This window comes from Physeter macrocephalus, chromosome 14 (genome assembly GCF_002837175.3).
Source record: "Physeter macrocephalus isolate SW-GA chromosome 14, ASM283717v5, whole genome shotgun sequence".
NCBI lineage: Eukaryota > Metazoa > Chordata > Mammalia > Artiodactyla > Physeteridae > Physeter > Physeter macrocephalus.
In genome coordinates this window covers 122,262,305-122,271,118 of record NC_041227.1, presented here as the reverse complement: position 1 = coordinate 122,271,118, position 8,814 = coordinate 122,262,305, and positions in this window count along the sequence as shown.

Here is an 8,814-nt window from a genome sequence, read left to right as displayed (position 1 = left end):
AAAATAAATAAATAAATAAATAAATTTATTTTTTTTAAAAATTGTACGTTTAGTTTGTCTATGCAGGAAAAACATCAGAGCAAAACCTTCCTAAAATACACCCATGACCACTAACACCTTTAAGAGAAAACCACTTTAGAGGCCCTTCTAGACCGGTCAGTGGTCTCTAAGTGGGATTCCTGTGTCCCGCGTCTGTCGGTGTGTCTCTAGCTGCATGGGAGGAGGGGGCTGGAAAAGGTGCTTGGCGCCCCGGCGGTGACCACGTACATCGGGCCTGCACACGCTTCCCGGCTCCCTGCCCCAGGAGCCCCTTGCGAGAACCACACACCTCAGCTCTGGGGCCTTCACCCACTCACTGAAAGCCCTGTGAGGTTTCTGGGTCTGAAAGCAGCGAATGCCGGGCCAGACCAGCCCCCTCTCAGGAACACAGGCGGCTCCTTCTCACAGAGAATGAATCTCCATCTGTTTCACCTCTAACCAGCCTCTCCCTCCCAGCCAGCCTCGGACACCCAGCAGGCGGTCTTCTTGGGGGGACGTGCTGCCCACGGAGGGGAGCTGCATTTGAAGTTGTCCGGAGCCAGATGAATAAGCTTTTTATGGTCCCCCCACGCTGGACTCAGCCGGAATGTCAAATGGTAATTAGCAGCAGACCCGGCTCTGTCCCTGGTGATATTATCATCAAACTTCTTGGGTTTCAAAGTGAGCAGCCGACATGAAGCGGTGGGTGGATTGGCCTCCAAGAAGGGCCTGATGGGGCCTGAGAAGTCTTGGGACCAGGATGCCCAGGACTGAGTGGCCAGGACAGGGAGGAAGTCCCCACAACGTGGAGCAGGCCTCAGGGTCTGCACGGAAGGTGGTGGCCAGTGTGATGCCCTCAGCCTGGCTATGACCACTGTCCTCACCCCTGCGTTTCCGGGGCCCTGCACACTGTACTCCCACCTCAGCCCTCAGCCCCGAGGCCACAAAGATCAGCCACCATGGCCTCTCAGGCTGGCCAGTGTGTACGCTCTCTGATCCTAGCCTCCTTGGGGGTGCTTGGGGATAGGCTGGTGTCCGCATTCAGACACAGGCTGTGCTCAGGGAGGGGAGGAGACTTTGCAGGAGAGAGCGGGGCTGGGGAGACCAGGGCCTGGCCTACTGTGAGGCCTACTGTGAGGTGAAGCCTCCCCTCCTCTCCCTCTCTAGATCCTTCTCTGCACCGGGAAAGGGCTTGGTATCTTAGCAATGTAGCTAAGAGTCCAGTAGAAGCTACCACAGCAACGAACTCCCTGCCCCCAATGCCAGCCTGTTACCCCAGGGTGCCTGGAGCGGGAGGGCCTCAGGATCGCCCTGCCCTGTGAGCCAGCGGCTGGGACCCAGGAGGGGGGCCCAGTTCCCTCTCACTCAGGCACCAGGCTGCCTCTCTACACCCCGGGCTGACGCTTCTATAAGTTTGTGTGAAAGACGGAACGAGAGAAGAGCAAGATCGTCACCATAGTGTTGCTTACCGTTCGAGTGGGAAAAGGAGATTTAAACCCTAAGTGTCTGTCAATTGTATTCGCAAAATAAAGTCTGATGCAACCATTAGCTTTCATTTATGGTCATGGAAATCTGTCTGCAAGACATTAAATTAAAAAAATCAAGCCAGAAAACAGTCATATAATGTGATCCTAATTTTGAAAAGCCTAAAAACATACCAATGTGTGTTTACAAGTGGAGAAAAGGATCTACACCTAAGATTACAAGAGATGATCCTGGGCCATGACCAATGGATACTTTTCACTTATTTTGAAAGCAGGAGAACAATAGTCATTTTGTGATTTTTAAAAAACAAGCCCTTCAAAATCTGTTCTCAAAAGTGTTGAAGGAAGTGTCCCATATCCCCCGACCCAGGGAAGGCCAAGCCACATCTGGAGACACAGCATCAGTCGTTGCTGGAGATTCGCACACACCCACCTGCGTGCACATTTGCGCCAGCTCGTGCACTCACGCCAGAGCCAGGGTTCAGCATCTCCTAGGAGGCTGAAGCCTGGGGGAGAGAAGAGGACCCCCTCTGAGGGTCCACACAGGTTCCTCCAGGGCGCCTCTGGCTCTGGCGGCTCCCAGGGACTCGCAGGATTCCGCACCCCACCCTCGCCAAGCCCCACCCCCAGTGCAGACCCCTTGGGCCTCTCACCAAGCCCTTCTGCAAACCTTCTCCTGTCCATCTTTGCAGCACATCTTGGAAGTTCTCCTGTTGGTTAGACTTTGGGAAACTTCTGCTACTGTCTGTCTACTTCTATTTCAACGTTCTGCCTGACCACACTCCTTTCAATATGGAGAAAAAAGGAAATTAATCCCTCAACACACAATCTATCCTCATGAAGAACTCGCTGCCCCGCGAGTTCTTCATGAGGATAGATATCTCCAGACACTGGAGAAACAAAAATGGCACAGGGACCAGCCACGCTGCGGGCTCCAGGCCCTGGACCGGCCAGGCTCTGGGACTGGGCAGCCCCAGCCCTGACCGACCCACTGAGGCCCCTTCCCTGCAAGTCAGGCTCGGGAATCCTGCGCCCCTCTTCCGCCGAGGGTCCCGGAAGAACGTGGAGCCCTTACCCTTCACCCCTCTCTCTCTCAGACAACAGAGAAAATGTTGGATGAAGAAGGGAACCCCGGCACCCCGCACTCTGTCCGGTGGCGCCCGAGGACAGAAGTGGTGTCTCCCACCGAGGAGTGGGGTTTGCAATCCCAGCCATCCACGCTGAGAGAGCGTTGACTGGCACACGAGTTTGTTGTCAGGAAAAGGAACAAAGAAACGGACTCAGGACAGCAAGGCTGGAGAGATCCTGACCCTCCAAAGGTGAAACCCTAAGCACCCAGGACAACTTGGGTTCCAAGTGCATCAGCTCTGCCAACTCCTGAGTCTGTGGGATGCAACAGGAAACGAGGACATTTTGGAAGAGAGGAAATGTGTGTTTGGTTTTGAACAAAACAGACTGTATTTGCACACCCATGTTCACAGCATAATTCATAGTAGCCAAAATGTAGAAACAGCCCAAGTGTCCATCGATGGATAAACAAAATGTGGACAATGAAATATTATTCAGCCTTAAAAAGGAAGGAAATTCTGGCACAGGCTACAGCATGAATGAAACTTGAGGGCACTGAGCTCGGAGAAGGAAGCTCAGTGAAAGACAAATTCTGTATGATTCCACTCACGTGAGGTCCCTAGAGTCGACAAATTCATAGAGAGAGAAAATCGGATGGTGGAGGGAAGGAGAGTTGGTGTTTAATGGAGACAGAGTTTCAGTTTGGGAGGATGAGAAAGTTCTGGAGATGGATGGTGGTGACGGCTGTGCTGCAACGTGAATGTACTTAATGTCACCGAAATGTACACTTAAAAACGGTTAAAATGGTAAATTTTAGGTTGTGTGTATTTTACCACAATAAAATAAATGTTCAAATATATACACGACCCCTGTCATGGGAGCACACACACGTAGGCATAAACACACACACAGACATATGGCTTAAGCAATTCTGAAAGAAACGCACCACAAGGCTGACGGTTGTCAGCTCTGGTGGTGAGATAATGTTTCTTTCTCTGCCTGATCTTTGCTGTGATTTCCAGGTTTTCTAAAAGGGGCGGCAGCATTTGCACAATGGGATAGAAGTTATAAAATGCACATCTTTCCCCAAGTGAGCCCGCTCTGCTGGCCTTTCAGCCTCCACACAATGGGTCATTCAGCCGCTCTGCCCACTGCCCGTGCACTCGGCCATAAATCAGCCTGGCGCCGAGTGCCGCCTGCACCCCCTCGGCCTCTCTCCTGCCTCCTCTGGGGCTGCGACAGGGCCCCGTGTGACGCCCACCTCCTTCCCACGCACCCCCGGGCCTGGGCTGCCCGCACACAGCCCCTGGAGGACAGTGACCCACATCAAGGCAGTTCTGGGTACCAGCCAGCATCTTTCATCTCCTGAAGAGAGAGACGCTTTCCCAGCTGCACCACTTTGCCGTCGCCTCGGCTCAGTAAAATAAACAGAATCGGTGGCATCTACCGGGTTTATTGCGCATATTCCCCAAACGCATAATTATCTTTCTACGAGGCACATTCTTGGTGCATTGCCATGCCTCTGTGCCAGAACCCCAGACTGCCTTCCTGCATTCCTGGGCCATGACACCACCACGCCACGGCCTGCTGTGCTTGGCCAGATGTGTGCGGAGCAGGCCGCCACGCCGGCCCGGCTTGGGGCAGATGGACGCTGCAGGCGGGCACGGCGGCCGCTGGCGTGAGGGGGCTGCCCAAGTCCACCGCCAGTCAGGAGTCCCCCGGTCCCGGACTTGACACTTCCTGCCTGCTGCAGGACCTGAACCCCTGGTGGTCATTGTCCTGAGTCCTGGGGTGACTGCCCTGTTTCCTGTTCTGCAGAAGAGAGAGCCCACTAGGTCTGAGCTCCAAGGGCGGTCAGCAGGACTGGGGAGGACCCTTCCTCCTGGCCCTGAGCTCTGCTGTGAGCGGCCAGCCAGGGACGCTGTAAAATGAAGCCAGAGGATCAAAACACCCTTAAGTCTGCTCCAGCAGGGTGGACCAGGACCTCTGGGCTGAGAGGCTTGGAAGGGACAACTTGACCCAACAAGCACATGGTGGGGGGGCCACAGGCCAGGACAACCCCCACCCAGTCAGAGATCACCCCAGGAGCCACCTGGAACAGCCCAGCCCCGGGGCCTGGCAGGCCGAGATCATCTTCCTCTGAGCTACCGAGGAGTCTGGGAGAGGGGAGACCCCTCACCTCAAACTCACTGAGGGCAACATGGACCTCAGTTATTAGAGTCGCTCAGGATCCATCACATCCATTATGTGTACTTGATCCAAATGCTGGACGAGAATTCTGAGTTGCTCCCTCAGCTGTGTGGCCTTGGACTAGTGGCTCACCCTCTCTGCGCTGTGGTTTCTTCACATCCTCGTAAATGAAGTTGGTGATAGTGCATATCTCATCGGGCAGTTGCGCCACAAACAGAATGTGGGTCCCGGTGTGCGCCCAGCGCTCGGCATTTCCACAGCACAAATGAAGTTCGGGAGATTGAGGGGTCTGGTCCGTCCAGTTGGGGGAGGGGGGTGCTGCCCACCTCGACTGGGAACCTCACAGCCTCCTGACCCCCCTGCTTCCCAGACATGCAGCCCAGGCCCACATCTGCCACCAGCTCCCACACTGGTCTCATCCTCCTTCCAAAACCCCAGCCTTTTCACTAAATCCCCTGTTCAGAACTCTTAACGGGGAAGCACGTGGGCCACGGGGACTAGGGTGCCCGGAGCCATCGTTTAACTGGGTGCAATTTAATGTCGTCAGTGTGATGGGTGACTGGATGATGGCTCGTTTCTCTTGCTTCTTATTTTTACTTTTCTGACTTTTCCATTTTCCTTTCATAGCGTGTTTTTCATCTGTTGTTTGAGATTAAAAAGCCCTATTTAAAAATCCTCAGCACCGTCCCTCTCCTCAGCACATCTTCTCTGCTCTGGTCAACCTGACGCAGGCCCACCCCCATGCTTGAGCCGTCCCCACCTCTGCCCGGGCTGCCTGCCGCCTGCCTTCCATCTTAGTGCCTGACGTGCCCCCGTCCACCTCTCACCCTCCGTCTGGGGGCTTCTCCCACGCAGCTGAGCCCACCTGGACGGTCCTCATTTTCCACAGGGCCCCCTGGAAGGGGCAACAGGTGATGGCAAAAGAGGGAAACTGGGCCTGTGAGAAACTTCCTCCATTCCCACGCCTCCCCTCCTTTGTGACATGGACATCCATCACTGGTCATGGGACTTGAGTCTTCTGGACCCTGCACCCGAGAGGAGCCCCAGGAGGAGGACTGGGGAGGAGCCTGGGAGGAGCCCCAGGAAGAGAATTGGGAAGGAGCTCTCTGGCTGGGTAGAAGGAGTGGGGAGAGGGGCTGTCTGAGGAGCAGGTCTGTGTCCCAAACAGCCTCACAGCAGCCCATGTGCCCCCTGTGAGGGGAGATGGAGACAGAGGACCCCCTGCTACCACCTCCTTGTGCTCCCACAGTGTCCCCAGAGCCCCCGGTTGGCCACACAACCAGTGAGGTTCTGGGGTCCCCAGCCAGAGGACTCAAGGCACCCTCGGCTTTGGTCCTAGGTCTGGCAGAATCGCAGAGGTGGCCCCTTCATCATGCCCTGTGCACAGTTTCTGGGGTGACCTTGGCCTCTCAGAGTTGTTCTGGAGTCTAGGGGTGCTGCCTTAGGGCTCTGAGCTGCCTGGAGCTCCCAGGCACTGTGCTGGGGGATAGGAGGTGGGGGCCCACTGTCTGCCCCCCATGGATCCCTGAACTGTACCAGGCTGACCAGCCCAGGGACATGGAGTGTGCAGTATCCGACGCACCTCCTTAGATCTCCTCTGCCTCAGCAGCCCCAGCAGCCGTCCACACCCGTCCCCAGCCCACTGTGACCTCCTCTCCGTCCTGACGAGTGGGGAGCCTGGGCTTCCGTTCACGCTCCACAAAACTGCGGTGAAGGGATTCGGTTCAACAAAACGGCCCCCGAGCCTACTCCAGGTTCTCCAGAGACGCATTTTGTACAGGCTCCCCTGTTCCCCGCATCCACCCCACACAGACCATCTTCATCTTCCTCCCCTGCCCCCAGAGCCCCTGGAGTTGCTGATTCGCTCAGCCCAATGACCAAATTCCCTCCTGCTTCCACCCGTGTCCTGGACCAACAGTTCCGGCCTGGTGAGGCCAGGGTCACGACAGCCAAGACCACCCACAGTGGCCCTCGGTCCAGCAAGTGTCTCTCCAAAGGACCCAGGAAGTTTGTTTCAATTGCTCCGATTTTCATTTTCTTCACGAGGCCCTTAAAATCCAGATTTTAAAAGCACTCCAACGTCTGTCATCCCGACAATCGCCAAGAGCAAACGGAGACAGGGCCTGAAGTGGGCATCCTGTGGGCTGAGGGTCTCCATCCAGTACCGGTCTGGCCCCCCGCAGGCAGAGGTGTTGTCCACGGCACGGCACTCCACAAAGTTGGGTTTGAATCCTGGTGAGGGACTCTGATTGTCTGGTTCAGGTCATCCTCTCTTCCTGGAGCCAGGGGGCAAGGGTCTTGGGCAGGAGTGTGGATGGGGGGCCTGGGGGGGCATCCTCACGGGTTTGTCATGCTTGGCCGGGCTCATCTCATGGCCGAATCCATGAGCCAGAGCTGACCACTCAGAGACGCAACCCGCTATGAGCTGAACTGTTAGTCCACACGCATCTTCAGTTTTTGAGGACCTGGAAGTGATCCCAGGGAAGGGGCCCAGCAAGCCAGGAGAGAGGCAGTTCGCACACTGCATCCCCTTGGTCCACTTGAGCCAGTCCCATTTGCCAGGAAAGGCGTTCTTGAGAGGAGATGCCCACGTGTCCCAGAGCCGGGAGGGAAGGTAAGGAGTAACCATGAACTCAGTTCCACCTGTTTCCGTCTGTCCGTACTCGCTGCTCAGGCCAGGCAGCCTCATTGCCCCGGCATGGGCCAGGGAGCTGGACTGCTGTCCAGGTGGGGTGGGCAGAGAGAGGGGGCTCCAGCCCCAGGCCCACTAATAACTACACTCGTGAGTCCATGAGATGGAGCGGGAGAAGGCAGAGGACCCCGGGAGCAGCAAGGATGCGGGGAGAGAGGCTGTGGCCACCGAGCCCCCTCCTGGCTCCCTGAGCTGCAGACTTTCTGGGCTAAGGGTCGTCCTTCAGTCCTTGCATTTTGGCCAACATTCCCCCGGCGTGGGCCCCGCCCCCTCCCCATGCATGACAGTTTGCCAGGTCCCCCATGAGGGCCGGGGCCTGGTCCCCAAAGTGCCTCGTGCTGGGCTCAGGTGTCACCACTCAGACGAGGGACATGGAGGAGGCTGCACTTCCCTCTGACCAGCGGGCCTGGGGCATCTGGGGGATGTCCCCATCTCCTATGATCCCCCCACGACTGGACCTTCAGGGTCTGCCCCACCTGGACCAGCGCATACGTCCTGGTATCTGCAGCCAGCGCACACGGAGGCCCCTCTGGAGGGTGGAGGGTAGCTGCCAGCGCCCGGCTGCCAAGAAAAACAAGAAAGACGGTGGGGTTTACGTGCCCAGCTCTCCACCCACAACCTCCCCCAAAAGGCCAGGCAAGTTCACATAGGACAAGAAGCAGTGAGTCTGACGGCTGGACTGGCTCACTCACTCACATCTCACCGGAACGTGCCTGCTATCTCATCAGGAAACGCGGGCCAGCCCGGGTTCAGCCTCTTCTACATGGTAGAGCAGAAAGGCCTCTCGCAGAAGCTGGGGCCCTGGAAGGAAAGTGCTTCCACCTCGGGACTTGGGGTGGAGAAGCCGCGTGGGCTTGGCTGACCCTCCTTCAGCCTCAGGAGCTCTCCTCTTGCTGAGTGGGATTTATAAGCTCATAACCCTGGGATGGTAACGACTTGCACATGTGTGGTCAGCATGTGTCCTGACTTTTTGCTTTGATTCGGCGTCCAATGCTGGTGTAGGTGGGTGTTTGGTGGCAGGGCCGGCGCCGGGGAGGGAGCGGGGCCAGAAGTCACACGGTTTTTGTTATGGATGGCATGGTCATGTCAAGGACACCTGGCCTGGGACTATGTCTCCTTCTATCTGCGTCCAAGTTACACTGAGGTGGACCAGGCAGAGGCCCAGGTGGAAATGGAAAAGATATTGTTGGAGAGAGGTGGGTGGGCCTGGCTGACACCAGTTATCTACGGTCAAGAATGTGCCCCGGGGGGCTTCCCTGGTGGCGCAGTGGTGGAGAGTCCGCCTGCCGATGCAGGGGACGTGGGTTCGTGCCCCGGTCCGGGAGGATCCCACGTGCCGCGGAGCGGCTGGGCCCGTGAGCC